The following is a 21,003-nucleotide window of genomic DNA, read 5'->3' as shown; positions in this document are numbered from 1 at the left end:
GGTAGGTGCTCTACCACATCAGCCACTCTGCCAATCCCAGAATTAAGTATTTTTTAAGTATTTTGAACTCTAAGGTGACACTGTCGTCTCCTCCCCAGAGTGCTAATGCTTCCACATAGATGATAAAATTCCACAACGTTAGAATGGAGTGATAAGGATGGAGACAAGCAAGGAACAATAGGGAAAAGCAGACAAACTGTATTACTCAAAAGTAATCAGTGGATGTGGGTTTGAAGTAGATTCGGTGGGGCTTTTTATTTGACAGAGAATGAGGAAGCAAAAGGGAACAGGTCAAAAGTAACATTGAGAAGGCAGGCAGAATGCCTCAACTGGTAGAGCACCTGCCTAGCATGAGGCCCTAAGTTCAAACCTCAATACTGCCCCCAAAAATTAATTAGTTAATAACACTGAGGCCTGAGTCTAACTTGTTCTATCTGTGCATACTTATTTCAAACTTTGGAAACATGAACTGCTGCTTTTTCTTTAAAATCTCTGCATTTCACCTATGTAAAAACACCCTTCCCCCACCTTTATCTACAGTGGCACAGAATTTCTTCTCATCTTGATACATTACTAGATTTTTGAAAGTGCTTTTAATTATCACCAAGGACTTAGAATCCTTTTCTTTATAAATTTTTCTTCATATTGCCCTGTTATTTATTCTATGGGAAGATTTCATAGAAATTCCTAACAAGATACTGTAGAAAAGTATTCCTCAATTCCTTTCCCTTTTTCCTCAAACAGAAATGCTACATTTCATCTCGAGCCTCATGTTTCTGGTGACTTAAACTGGTTTTGTAAAAAGAGAGATAAATTTAACAAATGTGCTATATGAAAATAGTCCCTTGCTGCCCAAATTTATGTGGACATGAAGTGAATTAAAAGCCTTCATGAATCCTCCTATAAATTCTTACTTGTGGGCTGGAGTCAGTGCGGGGCTGGGGGAAGGTCTATTTCCAGAGCCATGTGTGCTGCTCCTGAATTTTGATTGTTCTTTCCATCTTTACATTTACCTAAAATGGAGGGGCCATTTGTTTTCTGAGAAGTGGTTATGAACACAGCAGAGATGTAAGTTGTGGCACAGGAGAAATAAGAGTAGATCCTGTACAGGTGCTAATCTTGGGTCAACTTCGAATTTTCATGTCACCCATTCCATGTTCCCAGTCATTCCATGATTTCTATCACTTCTTTCTTTTTATCATTTTATATTCCTTATTAAAAATCTTCACCCCCACTTCACTTGCAAATGTTTCATCCCACACCTGGATCACAATAGCAGCCTCCAGACTCATCTCCCTAGTTCCCCATTCTTTCCCTTGAATTTATGATCAGATCGGGGAATGTTGTAAAGCTCAAAATTCTATAATTCTGTCTTCCTTACTTGCAATAGAAACTTGCATTTCAATAAGCAAGATTCTTGCCTCTCCTACGAAAGTATAGAAAGAGAAATTGTGGAATTCTAAGTATTAGACATTGTGTTTACTTCTTTCCACACATCCTTAGAGTACTTATGTAATTTTCCTAAGATTGAATAGCCAGTGGAGGCTGGACAAGGGATTTATTCCTGTAAGTCAAGCTCCATCACCCATATCACCACCATAGTTGGTCTATTTGAAAGCCTCTATCCTATTGCTACCAATTGCTGTTAAACAAACCTCATAAGAATGATATTACTTCTCTAACATGGTACACTTTAAGACAAATTCAGGGTATTATAGTACGACATTTTATAATGTTTTTATCTTAAATAACTATGTGTGATTTATATAATTTCTTGTGTTTGTACAAGCACCACCTCAAGCATTACTATCCTGGTGATTATTACACATACTGGAGGGTAAGCAATGGTTATAACAAACAAACATCATCACCAATATTTCCATTCTCTCAGGAATATCAAACTTCAATTCACATTAGTGCTATGCAGACTTACAGATTCCTTGTTTAATCAACCTTGTATATTTTCAGAAAGATGAAATGTGTATCAAAGTACTCTGAGAATTTGAGGCTGCCACTAGATTGTTTACAGCTTTATTAACTCTGAGAGACCCCAAAGGCCCAAATAAAATTCATTGCTTCAAATTCTAAGAAAGCTACACAAGTAAACCCGCTAATTCCCCCACTGTGTCTCCAGATAGTTTTCAGTTATGTCACCATGCTATAAAAAGTAAATCTTCATAAATTTCTTTTTTGCTTTTCTCTTCTTGTGTTTACTTGAATAAATCCTAGCAATTCAAAACACAATCAACTTAGCCTGTGCAAAGTACAAGTGTTTACATCATTCTTTTGAGTATTCTCAAAAAGTGCATCCGTTAGTGGTGTGTTTACTTATGAGGCACTTGACAAATATATGATGGCTCTTCAAAATTTCTGAAGCGAACTCTCAGAGAAGAAAACACCATGCCCTGTTAAATGGAAACGGACCTAACATAAATTACATAGTTATTAGGGAAGAGTGGGAGCAAATCTGTCACTTCACCCCAAATAACTTTTATCTGACAAGTGAAAATGAAGGTCAAAGCAGAGTGTATGCACATTTTGTGACTCTTTTCAGTATTACTACTGAATTCTTAGCTTAACTCTTGTTTCTGGAATGTGCTCATGCATTTGCTTATTAAATACCATTCAAACTCATTCAAGAATTCAACCACTCACTTGCAGGAGTATTTGAAAGGGAATATCAGGTCTCAAGGAAGGGTTTTTGCAGATATCATTTCTATAGCTTTATCAAATGTATGGTATACTAGGGATGTTCATTACCTCCCATTTTATACATAATGTTTATTACTTTTGCCAGAAGAATTTTGTACTGTGAATAAAAGCTTTTTTAGATAAATTTAATCATAATAGTATATCTTTTAGGAACATTCACCCTTAAATAAGAATTATGAGTTGTTTGATCCAAAAGTATGGTGGAAGTATTCTAGGTTTACTTTTATTTACATATTTTATTTGTTGTTTCAAAGGGAGAGACAATAATGGTAACTGAGTGAAAGAACATTCAATGACACAACTACTATCTTGTTTTTGGTATATCTTTCTTTGTCTACAATATTTGAAATAATTATTTACATTACCCCTGCTTGGTAAGTGAGAAACTAGAAACTTGATGAAGTTACACAACCTGTCCAAGATCCTATGATCTGTGAAGTGCAGCACTTTGATTGAGTCCAACACTCCTGAACTCTGCTTTCTTCCTGCTGCTGAGCTATTCTCTAACTCTAGGACACCTGATGCACTGATTATTTAGTTGTCATGGACTTGGCTATCTTTGAATATAGAAAGAATGAGATTCTTTTTTCATTATATAATTAATTGAAGATTATACACTCAGAAATAAGTAACTTCAGAAGATAAGGTCTCAGTTCTGTTTTACAAGTTACCATAATGCTATTCTATTTCACAAGAGCACATTATTAATACCTTTGTCCAAAGACTTTGTTACTGTAAGCATGCTTCATATTAACCAAACTGTAAGACAAAGAGCATTTCCTTACTGAGGCTTCTGGAACCATATGAATATATCACCAACCAGGGAAGTTCAAAGCTCAGTTAAGCCTCAAATTCAGGAGGGTTTTGTTTTGGTTTTGCAAATTTGAACTCGGAGCTTTGCACTTGCTAAGAAGGTGCTCTACTGCTTGAGCTGTATGCCCATCCTTTTTTGCTCTGGTTATTTTGGAGATAGTGTCTTGATTTTTGTGAGGTATATGTTACTACACTCAACTTTTTTTCCATCACGATGGGCCCTTCAGACTTTGTTCCCTGGGCTACCCTGGAACCATGACCTCAGCCTCCAACATAGCTTAGGATGACAGGTGCACACCACTGCTTCCAGCTGCTGATTGTGATAGTATCTTGCTAACTTTTTGCCGGGGCTGGCCTCAAACTATGATCCTCCTGATCTCAGCCCCCCAAGCAGCCAGGATTATATATACAAGCCACTGAGTTCATAACAAAGGTGTGACTGATTGACTCATTGGCTATGTGATTGAAATCATTCTCTAGCTCTTCTTTCCTCAGAGGTCAGACTGATATCACTTCCTCGATACCCCAACTGTCTAATTACACGGTTGGTCTTTCTGATGTGACCAAATCTCATCCTAAGTCCTCTTGTTAGTATAAAAACACATATGGTCGCACAGGCTTATCACTAATAACAAAGACGTTCCTGTTACTTGGGAAATTCCAAGGATTTAAGGTTTCTTTCTAGGACCAGGAATGAGGAAGAGCAACTGAATTCTTTATTACACAATAACTGCCAAGAGAAGATGATTTTAAACCCTTAAACTAAATGTATTAAAAATAACATGACCGTTACAGAAGGCTTTTTCACATACCAACCAAAAGACAGAAATTTACAGTATGAATTTAAAAGCGTCACATAAGAAAACTGAGAGATATTCGGTAACCAAATCTACAAATATTAGCCAATTTTTTTATCAAGTCACTATCACATTTTAGGAGGTTATTACTTCCTTAAATATGTAGAAAGAAAACTGCACCTATTAGTTTCAGATTAAGTCATAGATTATAAATAGTATATTCAGATTTGGCAGCTGAATATGAGATTATTTCCAAAACTACAAAGATAATATCAAAGAAACATAGAACCTTATCTTTTAATTTATTTTTGACATAGGATCTCACTATGTATCAGACTGTCCTTGATCTCAGGATCCTTCTACCTCAGGGTCCAGAGTACTAGATTACAGGCATCTACCTCTATTCCTGGCTTAAAACAGAATTTTAAATCTGAACCTTAGTGATTACTTCTATAATTCCTTTATTTCACAATTGAAAGAAAAAAATCCAATTCTTTTGCTACTTATATCTTTCAGGATTTTAAATTTCATACTATACCAGACATCCCATTATTTGTCACAAGAATTATTCTATTTTTTTTTCATTTTTCTTTTATTATTCATATGTGCATACAAGGCTTGGTTCATTTCTCCCCCCTGCCCCCACCCCCTCCCTTACCACCCATTCCGCCCCCTCCCTCTCCCCCCCCAATACCCAGCAGAAACTATTTTGCCCTTATTTCTAATTTTGTTGTAGAGAGAGTAGAAGCAATAATAGGAAGGAACAAGGGTTTTTGCTGGTTGAGATAAGGATAGCTATACAGGGCATTGACTCACATTGATTTCCTGTGCATGGGTGTTACCTTCTAGGTTAATTCCTTTTGATCTAACCTTTTCTCTAGTACCTGTTCCCCTTTTTCTATTGGCCTCAGTTGCTTTAAGGTATCTGCTTTAGTTTTTCTGCGTTAAGGGCAACAAATGCTAGCTAGTTTTTTAGGTGTCTTACCTATCCTCACCCCTTCCTTGTGTTCTCTCGCTTTTATCATGTGCTCATAGTCCAATCCCCTTGTTGTGTTTGCCCTTGATCTAATGTCCACATATGAGGGAGAAAATATGATTTTTGGTCTTTTGAGCCAGGCTAACCTCACTCAGAATGATGTTCTCCAATTCCATCCATTTACCAGCGAATGATAACATTTCGTTCTTCATGGCTGCATAGAATTCCATTGTGTATAGATACCACATTTTCTTAATCCATTCGTCAGTGGTGGGGCATCTTGGCTGTTTCCATAACTTGGCTATTGTGAATAGTGTCGCAATAAACATGGGTGTGCAGGAGCCTCTGGAGTAACCTGTGTCACAGTCTTTTGGGTATATCCCCAAGAGTGGTATTACTGGATCAAATGGTAGATCCATGTCTAGCTTTTTAAGTAGCCTCCAAATTTTTTTCCAGAGTGGTTGTACTAGTCTACATTCCCACCAACAGTGTAAGAGGGTTCCTTTTTCCCCGTATCCTCGCCAACACCTGTTGTTGTTGGTGTTGCTGATGATGGCTATTCTAACAGGGGTGAGGTGGAATCTTAGCGTGGTTTTAATTTGCATTTCCTTTATTGCTAGAGATGGTGAGCATTTTTTCATGTGTTTTCTGGCCATTTGAATTTCTTCTTTTGAGAAAGTTCTGTTTAGTTCACGTGCCCATTTCTTTATTGGTTCATTAGTTTTGGGAGAATTTAGTTTTTTAAGTTCCCTATATATTCTGGTTATCAGTCCTTTGTCTGATGTATAGTTGGCAAATATTTTCTCCCACTCTGTGGGTGTTCTCTTCAGTTTAGAGACCATTTCTTTTGATGAACAGAAGCTTTTTAGTTTTATGAGGTCCCATTTATCTATGCTATCTCTTAGTTGCTGTGCTGCTGGGGTTTCATTGAGAAAGTTCTTACCTATACCTACTAACTCCACAGTATTTCCTACTCTTTCCTGTATCAATTTAAGAGTTTGTGGTCTGATATTAAGATCCTTGATCCATTTTGAGTTAATCTTGGTATAGGGTGATATACATGGATCTAGTTTCAGTTTTTTGCAGACTGCTAACCAGTTTTCCCAGTAGTTTTTGTTGAAGAGGCTGCTATTTCTCCATCATATATTTTTAGCTCCTTTGTCAAAGATAAGTTGGTTATAGTTGTGTGGCTTCATATCTGGGTCCTCTATTCGGTTCCACTGGTCTTCATGTATGTTTTTGTGCCAGTACCATGCTGTTTTTATTGTTATTGCTTTGTAACTATCTCCACTCCTATTCAACATAGTACTGGAATTCCTAGCCAGAGCAATTAGGCAAGAAGAAGGAATAAAAGGAATACAAATAGGTAAAGAAACTGTCAAAATATCCCTATTTGCAGATGACATGATCCTATACCTTAAAGACCCAAAAAACTCTACTCAGAAGCTTCTAGACATCATCAATAGCTATAGCAAAGTAGCAGGATATAAAATCAACATAGAAAAATCATTAGCATTTCTATACACTAACAATGAGCAAACGGAAAAAGAATGTATAAAAACAATTCCATTTACAATAGCCTCAAAAAAAATCAAATACCTAGGTGTAAACCTAACAAAAGATGTGAAAGAACTCTACAAGGAAAACTATACACTTCTGAAGAAAGAGATTGAGGAAGACTATAGAAAGTGGAGAGATCTCCCATGCTCATGGATTCGTAGAATCAACATAGTAAAAATGTCTATACTCCCAAAAGTAATCTACATTTTTAATGCAATTCCCATCAAAATTCCAATGACATTCATTAAAGAGATTGAAAAATCTACTGTGAAATTTATATGGAAACACAAGAGGCCACGAATAGCCAAGGCAATACTCAGTCAAAAGAAGAATGCAGGAGTTATCACAATACCTGACTTCAAACTATATTACAAAGCAATAACAACAAGAATTATTCTAATATTTAACAGTCTTAGCATGTAAACTGTTAGCAAACCTTAATTCTCTAGCCTGGAGATAAATCCTGGCTTTCCTGGTTTTATGCTAGGTTTTGTTGAGTTTACTTTCCATGATCCACCTGGCCAGCAGTCACTGCCTTTCCTCACTTCTCCTCAGTCATAGTTGCTACTCCAGGACTCCACCCCCAGGTGCCAGAGGCCCCACAGGTTCTCATGAGCTGAAATTTTTGTATGGGCCATCAGTTTTATATTAGGAAAACAAATTGCCTTTACAAGTTTTAAAATGCTTCTCATATTCAAGGAAATAGTTTCATAAACTTGTTTTCTTTGTATATATTATATATGTATTGTGTGTATATATATATATACACAACATATATTCATTTATAAATATGTGACAAATATGTGTATGTGTGTGAATACACCTTTTTTGTTAAAAGGTTCTAATCTCATTTTTCTGAATATGCTCTTATCATCTGGAAAAAATGTCTTAAATAGCCTCAGTTCTTAAAGAAGCCACTTAAAAAGTCAAAGCAAACAAGTTTCCTTTTTCTAGCAACAACTTCAAAATACCAAACGTAAATAGAGAAAAGCTTTATCTTAAACTCATATAAATTGTAAATGTAATTTCCGAATACTGTGGAATAGTTAACCAAAGCATGAACTTTCATATACTGAGAAAATGGGACATTCCAACCAAAATGAAATACACGAAAGCATTTAGAAGTATTGCTAAATTATGTTGTAATGAAGCTTTACATTTTTTTCTCTGTAGATTGCAGAATATCCGTTTAACTTGGTATCATTGTGGGGGTTTTAATTACATTAGTTTTCATACTTGCCAATCTGTGAAATATGGAAAGAAGCAATGGGTCTTCTAGTCATTAATGAGAATTAAAAAGTTTCTTCTGTTTGAAAAGATTGAGCTAGAGATAAACATTAAAAGTAAAATACCATTCTTAATTACTAGCAAGAGTTTAGGTAAATAAATACAATTAAAGATAGTAATAAACAATGATTTCCTCAGTGATGGCATTAATTGTGTTGCTCAAATACCTGAATGCTAATTTTTTTCTTTTCTCTTTGAGTTTTTAGGGGAATTTTTCTAAGGGCTACAGCATTGCTTTTTGCTTATTCAATTGTATTGTCTCCACAGTGTCTACTTGGAAATGATAATTTAGTAAAATCTCATAATTTCATATTTTATACAGTGCAATTAAGTATAAAATTTCAAGATAATAGATATGTCTGTGTGGCACTGAAATAATAATTTTAACTGACGCCTCAAACATTTTCTTGAGTATTACTTATATAGGTATTAAAATTTCCCTGTGAGTTGCCACACATCTGCTAACTGGTAACTTCCCTGAGAAAATTGAGAAAGTAAGAATTTAAGTGAGAGGAAAGTGGTCAGAATTGGTCTGCACACTTGGTCACCAGTACCTGTCACATGCTTGCTGTAGACTGGGCACTGAGCAGAGAACAGGGAATAAATCAGAACCCAGACTCCATGGGACTTGTTTAAAGTGGAAGAGAGGAAGTAGATAACTAATTATAAAACTATGCCATGTGCCATGAAAAACAAGTGGAGACAAATGGAGACAAGTCTTAACCTGCACTTCATTGATTTGGGGACTTGTCAGTAAAGACTTCTCTGAATATATGACAGGATAAATTACCTAAAACAGACTGCAGCCTTATTCAGGTAAAGAGATGCAGTAGGAACTCCCTAGGCTGAGAAAGCCCCACATGGGAAGATACTGAGGTAGAAATGAATGTGATGAGTTTCGGGAATAGGTCAAGGTGACTAAGCGCAGTGAAAGGAAGAGGGTGACTCAAAATGAGGCTAGATTTAAGAACCAAGGGTCATATCCTGCATAGCTTGTGACCATGCTAGGAATTTTTCATTTTAAATACAAGGGTAAATCATGAAAATATTTTTTGAGGCGGTTTTTCACTATGTAGCCCAAGCTGGCCTCAAACTCAAAATTCTCTTGCCTCTGCTTTCTGGTGCTGGGATTGTAGGTGTGCACCACCATGTCCAGCTCCTTGGAAGGATTTTGATCACATGGCCATATTTGTGTCTTTAAAATATTTCTTTGGCTACTAGGTAGGGAATGAATTGGAAACAGGCAAGGAAAGAAATTGGTAGGATATTAGAATCCCATGTCAAAAGGCTATGAGATAAGATAGATGGGACTAAGGTGATGAAGGTGGTAGAATTAGAGAAAAGTGGATAAATTTAAGATATGTACTGAAGGTGGTACTGATAGGATGTGATAATGGACTGGACTGGATTTAAGAGAGAATGAGGACACAGGAAATGTCAAAAATAACATCTATATTTTGGAGGTGGTATTGGGGTTTGAACTCTGGACCTTGCTTGTTAGGTGGGTACCAAACCACTTTTGCTTTATTTATTTTTTTAAGAGAGTCTTGCACTTTTTGTCCAGGGTTGGCCTCAGACCACAGTCCCCGTACCTATGCCTCCCTCATAGCTGGGATTACACATATGTGCTACCACACCTGGCACATTTTTCAAATGGGAGTCTCACTAGCTTTTTGCTCAGGCTGGCATCAAACTGCAATCCTCCAAATCTCTGCCTCCCAAGTAGCTGAAATTATAGGCATGTGCCACCACATCCAGCTCATGCTATCTTTTTTGACATAGAATCTGGTTGGTTAGTAGTTGATAGTGTCATTTAATGGCATGGCAGAACCATGAAGAAAGAGCAGGGGTGAGGGGCAGGGGCCAGGGCTAAGACATGGAGATCAAGAATCCAGTTTTGAGACTAGTAAATCTCACTTGTGTTCTAAGTGTTTAACTTACATTTTATGGTAGCATAGCCATTTTCCCAATCTTTTTGGTCCATGTTTTCTTTCACTAGGAAACTCTTGACATAGATCACAGAGCTTGTTGATCTAAGATGCTATTTTCAATCTAGAGTCAATGAAAAACATAATGAAAATTAAATTTTAAGTTAAGATGCCTAAGAAAGTATTTTAGACTTTCTGCCACAGATTGCTGAACATTATGTACTTAGTCAGCTATTATTAACATTATGTACTTAGCTATTATTATTACCCAGCATTATGGCTAACCTTCCAGAACATGGGAATCTGCCTTCCCAGAACATACTACCCACAATGTTAGCCTAAACTTTTCTATATAATAAGATTTCAGATGTTCTCTCTAGTATGCAAATTTAGGGGATCAGATGCATGTATCCTTTATCCAAAACTCATTAAAAAGAGTAACTCTCAGTGATTCACATGCTGGAACTACATGTTGAGAGTATCTGAATGGCTCAAGAGGGAAACATGCCCAGGAAAAGGTAGTGGGGTAGGAGTCATTATTTACCCCAGAAGCCCATGAGAGAAAATTTCAAAATCTAGTGAATATATAAAAAATAGCCTATCTCTTTTGACAAAGGAAAAGGGTGTCCCAGAAGTTTCATAATATCTGTGTTATGGTTGAGTAATGGATCACAGCACATAAAAACAATGGAGTTGCTAGAAACAGTGGCTCACATCTGTGATCCCAGCTATTCAGGAGGTGGAGATCAAGAGGATTATGGTTCAAGGCCAGCCCAGGCAAAAACATTAGACCTTATCTGAAAAATAACTTAAGCAAAAAAAGGCTGGAGATATTGCTCAAGTATTAAAACCCCTGCCAACCAAGCACAAAGTCCTGAGCTCACTCCAGTACTGCCAGAAAAATAAAAATAAAGAGCAATGGAGGGAAGATAGTAATGATGACAATAATAAAGAGCATTTGTTGATTGTGTGTCACATTTCAGGAACCCCACTAAATGTGTTCCCTGTCTTATTTAATTACCTCTGAACCCTCTGGGGTAAGTACTCTTCTATCTAGCATTTTAGAAACTAAAGCATGAGGTCATACTTAGGTCAGAGGTCATACTTAGGTCAAAGGTCATTTGCCAAATGCCACATAGATAGTAAATGAGAGTGAAATAGCCAGATATGTCTGAGTCCAGGGGTGGAGTTTTCCACCACTCACCACACTGTACCAGCACACCAATAAAGGATGAGACTTTACTGCCAACAGCTAGAAGGAAAACCAAAAACAGTATGTATATTAGTTGGGGAATATTGTTTAGCACTTCAAAACAAGGGAAATGTTGCTGCTAAAGTATCTTTTTATTATATCGGGTTCCTGAAGATACTGACTACTTATAGGCATTTATAACTACCTTGAGCTCTTGATCAATATAGGTTTTTACAAATTTGCAGGCATTTGAATTGTATGATGTAGCTCTAGTCATTGAGAATTTTATCCTTGCTTTTTCCCATACTCCTCAAAAAATTCTTGTGATTGTTCATTTTTTCTTTTAAAACCTTTTTTTATTGGTGTGCTGGATGGGGGTACATTGTGACATTTACAAAAGTTCTTACAATATATCAAATACCATACTTGAATTCACCCCCTTCACCATTCTCCTTTATTTCCCTTCCCCCCATTCCTGGAACAGTTTCAGCAGGTCTCATTTTTGCATTTCATACATATGTACCAAGTATTTGCACCATATTCACCCTCACACACCCTTTCCCTACATCCCTCCTTCCCACTGGTGCCAACCGCCCAGACAGGACCTGTTTTGCCCTCCTGTTCTCCAGTTTTGGAAAAAAAAATGAAATCTTTGTTGAAGATAGCTCTGTGTTCCAGTGCATCACATCCTTCCTTTCCCTTTTTGTTATTATTTTGGTTGTAAAACAAAGCTAGCCACACCTCTTTAACTTTTTCAATATATATTTGTAACACATTGCTGTAGCTCAATCCACTTAACAGCCTGATGTTATGGTTCTCTGTATGTGAAATTGCTCTGTGGCATGAAGAAAGCTTCAAGGGAAGCTTATTAAAGTGGAACCTTTGAAAACTATCAAACAATTGAAAAATACAAACAGAAAAATTAAAAACCCATTCAGGAAAGACAAATATGTCAACACTGAAACTGTAGGAGTTCTTTTTCTAAAAAACATGTTTCATTGTTTATGCTTGAGTTATTTTCCTCTATGCCAAAGAGCAATGAATAAGGACTAATGGCCACTTCAAGCAGAGAAGAAAAATTACAACTATACTAAGTTGTCCCAAGCCCCTTCCAAAATAATCCAGAGTTCATGTAGATTTATTTTGGGAATGGACAGAACTTGAGCAGGACCAATTGAAAAAAGAAGCATTGTGATGCATGATGGGTTACTTCATGATTGCAGTGTTTCTATATTTGTAAATTTGAAACTTTTTTAAATGAACTTATTTTATACACTAAAGTTTGATTTCAAGTATACTAATTTCCCAGGTTATTTGGCTCTTTTGGTACCCTCTATTTTCACTATGAAGACTTTTATTTCAAAACAAATTGCTCTATAGAATTTTCTACATTACTTAACTAAAAGTGTCTTCTCTTGAGACAACATTGTCTGTTATAGGCTCACAGGCTGAGGGACCAATAGGAATGTGACAAACTTGGTAGAAACTGCAGCATACAAAATAAAACCCTGTGTCTGGTGAACGTGGAAGGTTCACTATTACTCTAATAAATAGTTTTATTCTTAGGAAAATGATGAATATGTTTGTAGCAAGTGTTTATTATTCAATTTGTTGAAATTGTGAGCAATAGAATAAAAACAAGTGGCTCTGACAAGGATGTGTTGAGTGGCGTTCACATCACCTCTCAAACACATATATCAAGATCAAGACTGGTGAAATGGTTACCAAGCTTCTTGAAGTCTAGAGGTCTTCATTTATCACTCTAGTTTTACAAACTAATTAGTAATGATGGATTTAAACAATTGTATTTATAACACATTTCAAAATTCTGGGGTGAAAATATGATCAAGACAAATCTTCGCACATTCTAATGAGTTTGTTTGGTCTTAGGAGCACGGCATTCCTACTGACATGGGCTATGCAGTGGCCCCTCACCATTCTGGTGTCTACCCTGTCCACGTTCAGCTTTACGAGGCCTGGAAGAAGGTTTGGAATATTAAAATCACCAGCACTGAAGAATATCCACATCTGAAACCAGCTAGGTATCGGAGAGGCTTCATTCACAAAAACATCATGGTGAGCTCCCTCCAGGATTCATAGAGTTGAAGTAATTCTTCCAGATTTCCCACATTTGTAGGAAGAAGAAAAAAAGAACAAAAAGTTACAGACAGAGCTATAGGAAAAGCTCCATTTTGTAGGAAGCGTATTGGTCACATCTAAGGAAAGGATCTTCCTATTACAATCACTTCAGTTCTTCAAATATAACTTCAAAAATAGGGGTTTTTTTCTGACTCTACTACTGATTAGCAGGCACTGATATGAAAACATTAAGAAAACATTACATCAAATTTGTAGATAATTTTGGAAGTCATCATTTCTTCAAAAAATAATTTTGCAGATAAAACTAATACCAACTCTATATTAACCATGCTGGCCTTTTATAAGCCAAACTGTGTTTTTCTTCTTACCATGCCAGGCTGAAAAAAACAAAACAAAACAAAACTCAACTATTTGCAGCAAGAAGCCACATTCGAAGTCCTGCTTAATCATTAACAGATGATAACACAGAGAATAAATGACAGATGATGTTAATTAGATCATTACTCTCCATTGCCTAATTCCCTCCAGATCCTCTCTGTTTTATTTTGCTTCTTCTACACTGGCAAAGGATATTGTTAAAATATGTTACTATCTAATATTTTGTGAGACCTTCCAAGTAAGTCATTAAATTTTAGTTTTTCCCTGAGTCAGGAAATCCAAGGAAAGCACTGTGAAGCTTGGAATGGTCTCCTAATTTAGACTCAAATAACAGAAAGAAACAGCCCAAGAACACTATGTGAACAACCGTGACAGTCAAACTGATACGCTTGAACAAATGTCAGCCTTCCAGAATTAGGTGTAACTGGCTTCTTTGTAGACAATTTTCTAATGTCTGCAGAAATTAGAGTGGATAATGACATTTAACTTGTATCAACTCACATCTTGACTTGTCCTTCAATTAAAAAAAATGTTATAAATGCTACTTGGGGATATTATGGCCACATTTTATCCCACCCTGCCCTTCCTCTGTACTGAAAATGAATTTACTGTGTCTCATGTTGCCAGGCTTCTGACCAGAGAGAATTTAAAAGACCTGTCTTATATCATGATTTAAAAGCATTCCAATGTGCTTTTCTCATTTTAGAATCATAGGTAGCCTTACGATATGGGTGTTACTCTAAAGATTTTATTCAGTGTTTTTGCTTTGTTTCTGTTTCTGTACTGTTAGAAAACTTGCTAGGATATGACCATGAGATGTGTTTTTTTTTCTCCTGAAAAATATATTTTACCTGTATTTTAAATGCAAGAATCTTACAGACAATAAAGACTTCTACAGGTTTCCTGCTTTGATGGAATTGTCCCTGTGGTTATACTTTTGCATGGAAAAGTTTGATTTGTGGGCTCTTGGGTGAGAATTTCCAAGTGAGAAATGTTCTATAGGCAGCTGATTATGCAATAAGAAAGAGAGAACAAGGCCATCCAAATAGAGATATGAATGAGACCACAGGAGCCAAAGTGCCCTCCTACTGAGAGACAGAAAAGAAAAAAGGGGCAAGAAATTGAGGAATGAACCTTCTGTCAGACCCATATTTGGCTATATGAGGTGAGGGAAACTTTATGTTATGACACATTCACAAATCAAACTCAAAAGACTTACAAGAAAATTCATTATCTTCCCTACTGACCAGCTATTGATTCTGTTATCCTTGATTCAGTTCTGTAATTCAAACATCACACTGAGACCCCACTTCCAGTCAGTCTCTGAATCCTAGCAATAAGTCTTTTATAATATCTTCATTGGTACTACCACAGCCACCATCTTGAAACACTGCCGGGATTTCCATTTCTTAACTTTGGTGCTTGTCTACTTATAGTTTGACCCACCCCCACTGCAGTCTATCTCAGAAGCAGTGCCAACTTAATCTTTCTAAAATTCTGCCTCCATCCTACTTTTCTTACCTTTATGAGTTCCAGTTGTTTCCATGCCCTTTAATTTGATATTCAGGGACCTGAAAACAATCTTCTCTATGTCTACCTTTCTGTCTTCCATTTCCCTGCCACTTACACACTTGCTCTAGCCAAACAGGCCAAAAACATGTTGCTGTTTTTCTGCCTTTGCTGTTTTTTCCACCTTGAGCAACTTACTGGCCACACTCTACCTATTTCTATTCCCTATATTCTTTGGTATCAAGTCCTATATCTTATATAATTTACAGTAAAGCACCTTGGTATATATCAGTTCAATACTAAACTCAGGCCTGCCACTAATAGAAATGCACATTGGTGAAGCCTCCCATTAATCCTGCTGACAGCAGCCCCCTCGCCCCCAGTGTTTACTGAGTATTGTTGGCAGTTTTGTCTCTTTGAAGCCTTAGTTATAGGACATTGGCTTCCTGTTGACTGAGGCTTTCATAAGGTTTTCATGGGTTCATTAGAGTCTCAGAGTTCAAATTTGATAGTGTTATACTCTGACAACCAGATCTAGAGGGTAGTCCATAGCAAAATACCTAAAAAATAGTTTAGCTAAAATCATATACTTTTAAAATAATACTAACCTGGCAATCGCATGTGAGCATTTTCTTGTTTAGCTTTTGGATACTTTTCCTTAGCCTTATATATATTAAAACCTGCAAGAGTGGAAGGGATGAATATGATCAAAGTCCATTATATGCATATATGTAAATATCACAGTGAAACTCCTTTGTATAATTAATATATACTAACAGAATTTTTAAAAACATGTACCTTTTTATTCCTCCACATGATCCAGTATAAAGATTAGAATAAGTATTTGGTAAATAAATGAAGAAATATTATATAAAGCTTTGCTTTCCAGGAAATGACATTTCCAAGACTTGTTAGGAACTATATTTTCAGTTAGAATATCTTTCTCTCACTTCCTTTCTTGTTGTTGACTTTGTGCTAGTATTATGACAATGTAGCATGCTTTCAAACATACACATCACCAGAGCTAATACTCTGTGATTTAAGCTAATGTCCTTTCAACTGTTTCAAGATGAATTTGCTTCTAAGGGTATAAGCTTTACCAGTTTACAAAAATAAAAAGGACATACAGAGACTTGACTTATTCAGCAATATAGGATACATTGATCAAGCTGAGAATTAGCTTCCTAAGAAAATGTTCCAAGAACTAGACTAAAATTTATTTACAATAGATATTCAAACTAAAAAAAAAAAAAAAGAACTAGTATACTTGTGATGGGCTGCAAAACATGGGACTTCCTGAACAGGCAATATTTTGAAAGTACTTATTGAACTAAATATGCTTTAAGAGTTAAGACAATAAAAATGAAGATCTATTTGCTTAGGGCAAAAAAGCAAAGCTCCCGCCTGTGTAAAATTTGTCACTTTCCAAAATGTATTCATTAATTTTCTGCCACTTCAAGTGTATACTGCAAACTCAGCTTATCATGGGATCATTATATTTAGCTTAAAAGTAAAGCCTTTTATAATTACACTGTTATTTTATCTGTAAAATTTTAAAAAAACGTACTGATAACAAATGTGTATAATAGAAGCAGAAGGATTTAAAGGATGAAAAGAGACCTTCTACTAAGTGACCATTTATCATTCTGTTTATGACATGTTCTAAAAGTTACTATGCAAGTCAAGTGGATAATCTCTTACTTTTGAAACTGGCAGATTCACACCTAGAATTTTGGGCAGTTGCAATAGCCTGCAGTGGTCTTTGCAGACTCTAGCAAATACTGTGATTTGTGTTTTAATATCTGTTATAATTTAGAATGTCATTTCCTAAGAAGCACAATGGGTTAATAATTGACTTCATTTTCTAATGCATGTGTAGAATTTGTCAGAAAGTAATATTCTTTACATTTTTGCCTACTAGGATTACAATTTAATGCAGATAATTCTAATATTTTAAATTCTTTTTACTGCTCTTTATTTCTTATGATGCTAAAATATATTAGACTTCATAATAAAAGTACTTTTTTTCAAATAAAAAACATGTTTTATTTTGCTTTTATGAATTGTATCTTTTTTAATTTTTTTTTTATTATTCATATGTGCATACAATGTTTGGGTCATTTCTCCCCCCTGCCCCCATCCCTTCCCTTACCACCCACTCCACCCCCTCCCTCTTCCCCCCACCCCCTCAATACCCGGCAGAAACTATTATTTTTTTAATTTTTATTTTTTTATTATTCATATGTGCATACAATGTTTGGGTTATTTCTCCCCCCTGCTCCTACCCCCTCCCTTACCACCCACTCCACCCCCTCCCTCTCTTTCTGGCAGAAACTATTTTGCCCTTATCTCTAATTTTGTTGAAGAGAGAGTATAAGCAATAATAGAAAGGAACAAGGGATTTTGCTAGTTGAGATAAGGATAGCTATACAGGGAGTTGACTCACATTAATTTCTTGTGCATGTGTATTACCTTCTAGGTTAATTCTTTTTGATCTAACCTTTTCTCTAGTTCCTGGTCCCCTTCTCCTATTGGCCTCAGTTGCTTTTAAGGTATCTGCTTATGATATGAGGATAGGTAAGACACCTAAAAAATTAGCTAGCATTTGTTGCCCTCAACACAGAAAAACAAAAGTACTAACTTTTAAGATTTAAAGAGAAAAGTGAATAAAATAACTCAAAGTCTATTTTAGTTTTAAATATCTCTTTAAGTTCCCTCACTGACCATTCTTTACTTACATCCTCCTCTCTTTCCCAGGGTGTGAAGGATTTTTCCAGGGCCTAGTTTAGAGTTCAATAATGATGCCAGTTTGTACATCACCTTTCATAAGAAAAAAGTTAGGTTTCAATAAAGTAATTGGTTGAAATTAGCTTTTTCCTTACTTAGTCATTTTTCTTTTAGGTTCTTCCAAGACAGACCTGTGGGCTTTTCACTCACACAATTTTCTACAAAGACTATCCAGGGGGTCCTAAGGAGCTGGATAAGAGTATTCAAGGAGGTGAACTTTTCTTCACTGTGGTCCTCAACCCAGTAAGTACTTGGAGTGATTCTCCAAGTAATGATGAAAAATGACAGTGTGGGTAAAAATTATCCTGACAAAGAGGCCAGTGATTGGGTAGTTATCATCAAATCACCATGAAGTCCCAGCTCTAAAACAGTCATAAAAACTGAATTGAACCACATCTACAAATGGGAACACAGTAATTCCACAGTGACATTAGGAATTTGTGGCAGAATTGGTAGCGCACTGCAGCGGACCCTCCTCCATGTTGAAAAGTGATCATATCTTGCTTTTCTGGAAAATAAGATTTTCACCAACAAACTCTCCTACTTCCTTTAGGTACCAGTTTTCTTCAGTTAGGCAACTATTATCTCTATTGCTCTGTCTTTTTGCTTTTTTCTATTTAAGGTATAAAAAATGTTCTCATATTATATAAGTATAAAGGAAAGAAATCAGATGAGCAAATATGACATTGTTCTGCACCATGTAAATCTTACCATGCTAGAACACAAGGCACCCCTGTTTAATTGACTGCTCTTCCTTCTTCATTTCTTGTGTATCAGCAATGCAGTGAACCAACTGCATGTATTTTTGTACAAAGCAAGTATTTTTAAAGTAGTGTAGTGAAAGAAGAACTAATTGAAGTAAGTTGTATAAGGAAAAACTGTTAGTGATTTTCCCTTGTGCAGGAACATAAAAAGTAAAGCTAAAATTTATTTACTATATATGTGGGTTTGTCCCTGGCATTAGCAATATTCAAGATGAAAAACTATAATTACCTCCAATATGAAAAAAATTCTAACAGGATAAAAATTGCATAGCATTAGAAATAAACAGAATAAAATTTAAAACTCTTCTTGACCTTAATTTTTCAGGTCCTGCAAATAAAAATGCAGGTGCTTTTCCTCAGCTACTCCAATAACTAGTTATCTTTTTTAGCTTCTAGAAAATGAGGTAAAAGTAAGGGTAACTTGTCTCTGGGAAAATCTACAAGTGTGTTCAAAAATCGGGATAGTTTGGAATACTGTAGCATTTAGCCTTTGGAAGTTTATTGAATTTCAGACCCCTAAAATGTAAGTAATTTTGATTTATATGTCAGAACTAACCTGATTCTCCTAGATAACCTGTCTTTTACAAATGGTATCTTTTGAGTTACATCATATGGCTGTCTTCTCTTTTCTTCCCAATTCTGCCAAAAATACACAGGAAAAATAGTTAAACTAATGCATGATTATGAACTGCAGACTCAGTTACAATATTCTTAAAATTCTAACATTTTCACTAATAACTTTAAGACTCTTTAATCTATATTCAACAAAATTCTGATATTTTATATTTCCTGTCATCATAAAAAAAATAGTACTATGAACTACTGTATTTAATTCTTTAAGCCAATAGATTCTTTGGCGCTTAAAAAGGTCCTGGTAGTATGGTTATTTCATAACTTTATAAACCAAGTGATTTTCATCATATGGAAAAAGTTCAAAATTCATTCATTTATGTACAATGGATTTATATTAAAAATTTCATCCATTTTGTGATAAGAAATGTCTTCCTTTATTAAGAAATCAAATTATTATCTTAATTTTAAAATTCCCATAGTAAAGCCTGTATTAATCTTAATACTAATCTAGACTGAGCAGCCTCTTTAACAAAACAAATGATTCCCAGAACTTTATCAATAATAATTGGCAATTTTATTTACCTTGATGAAGAGATGCATATGGAATAAACTTCACAAACTTCAGAAAAGTTACAGAATGCAATTACTGTCAGATGAATATTTAGACTCAAACTAAGTTACAAATTTTGTCAGAAACCATAAAAACATACAAGGAATCCAGAACTCTTCATGTGGTACACCAGGTCCAGCTTGGGGGAGCAATTCTACTTACCTGGAAATGTGATTGGGAAGTCTACATTTAGACTCAGTGGAGTCTAGCCAAAAGGAAATCAACTGTCAATAGTCAGTGGCATCTGCCTTGCAGAATGGAGTGAGGAAAAAGGGCCTGTTTTTCATGAGTTCTCATACTAAAATTAAATGTTTGGATAAAGTTTGTGTTAAGGTTTTAAGACCTCCAGCTCTAGTAAAACATGCTATTAATTTAGCAATGACAGTCCTTTTTATTAGGCCAGAATGAGAATTAGAAAATCTTGATGATCTCAAGATATGTATTAGCTGCAAGAAAGAGGAATTTTAATTGTGGTGGATTTGAAAAGCAGCCATTGGAAGATCATGTAATAACACAGGACTCCATTAGAAGTACTATTTTCTGTGAATGCTAAATGACACTGTTTACTGCAAAAAGTTAGATGGATGCTGGAGACATGGAACTTAAAAACACTCAGATGCCTTTGAGTTGAAAATAAAAATATAACCATGGCTTTAATTAATGAAGTTTTTTTCCATGCAAAAATATAATATCAAGGTGTTAGAATAACTCAGTGTTAAATGAGTGGTGGCTTCAGTGAAGTATGCTTCAGAGTTAAACTGGAATAGATCACAGCAAAGACAAACTCCTTGAGTGGAATAACTTTCTGAAATGTTCCACGGTTATCAATGTATTTTTCTTGTCTAGAGAAGTGTCAATCAGGTGAATTTAATTTAAAAAAAGAGTTGCAAAGACAAATGTTAGCACTATCTAGGGAAGAGAAAACGGCCATCTCTAAATGAGTATGTCTGATGTGGATTTTGATTCATAGACTTTGAGGTTTGGACCCAGTAGCAAGGTGAACCCATCAAGGCTATC

The 21,003-nt window shown here is 35.7% G+C and overlaps 1 long non-coding RNA gene and 1 pseudogene across 1 annotated transcript in view; one reads left to right on the top strand and one right to left on the bottom strand.

Annotated features, from left to right (window-relative positions):
* LOC141410797 (bifunctional heparan sulfate N-deacetylase/N-sulfotransferase 3-like) overlaps positions 1 to 18,324 on the top strand; it is a 74,060-nt pseudogene extending 55,736 nt beyond the window's left edge.
* An 899-nt stretch (positions 18,325 to 19,223) lies between these two features.
* LOC141410914 (uncharacterized) overlaps positions 19,224 to 21,003 on the bottom strand; it is a 37,388-nt gene continuing 35,608 nt past the window's right edge. The window contains exon 3 of the long non-coding RNA XR_012435717.1: positions 19,224 to 19,442. This is a non-coding gene — a long non-coding RNA (uncharacterized lncRNA). The remainder of the gene's footprint in view (positions 19,443 to 21,003) is intronic.

Source organism: Castor canadensis, chromosome 9, assembly GCF_047511655.1.
Source record: "Castor canadensis chromosome 9, mCasCan1.hap1v2, whole genome shotgun sequence".
Lineage (NCBI taxonomy): Eukaryota > Metazoa > Chordata > Mammalia > Rodentia > Castoridae > Castor > Castor canadensis.
The sequence above is the reverse complement of the archived record's forward strand: the minus strand, read 5'-3'. Positions and strand labels throughout refer to the sequence as shown.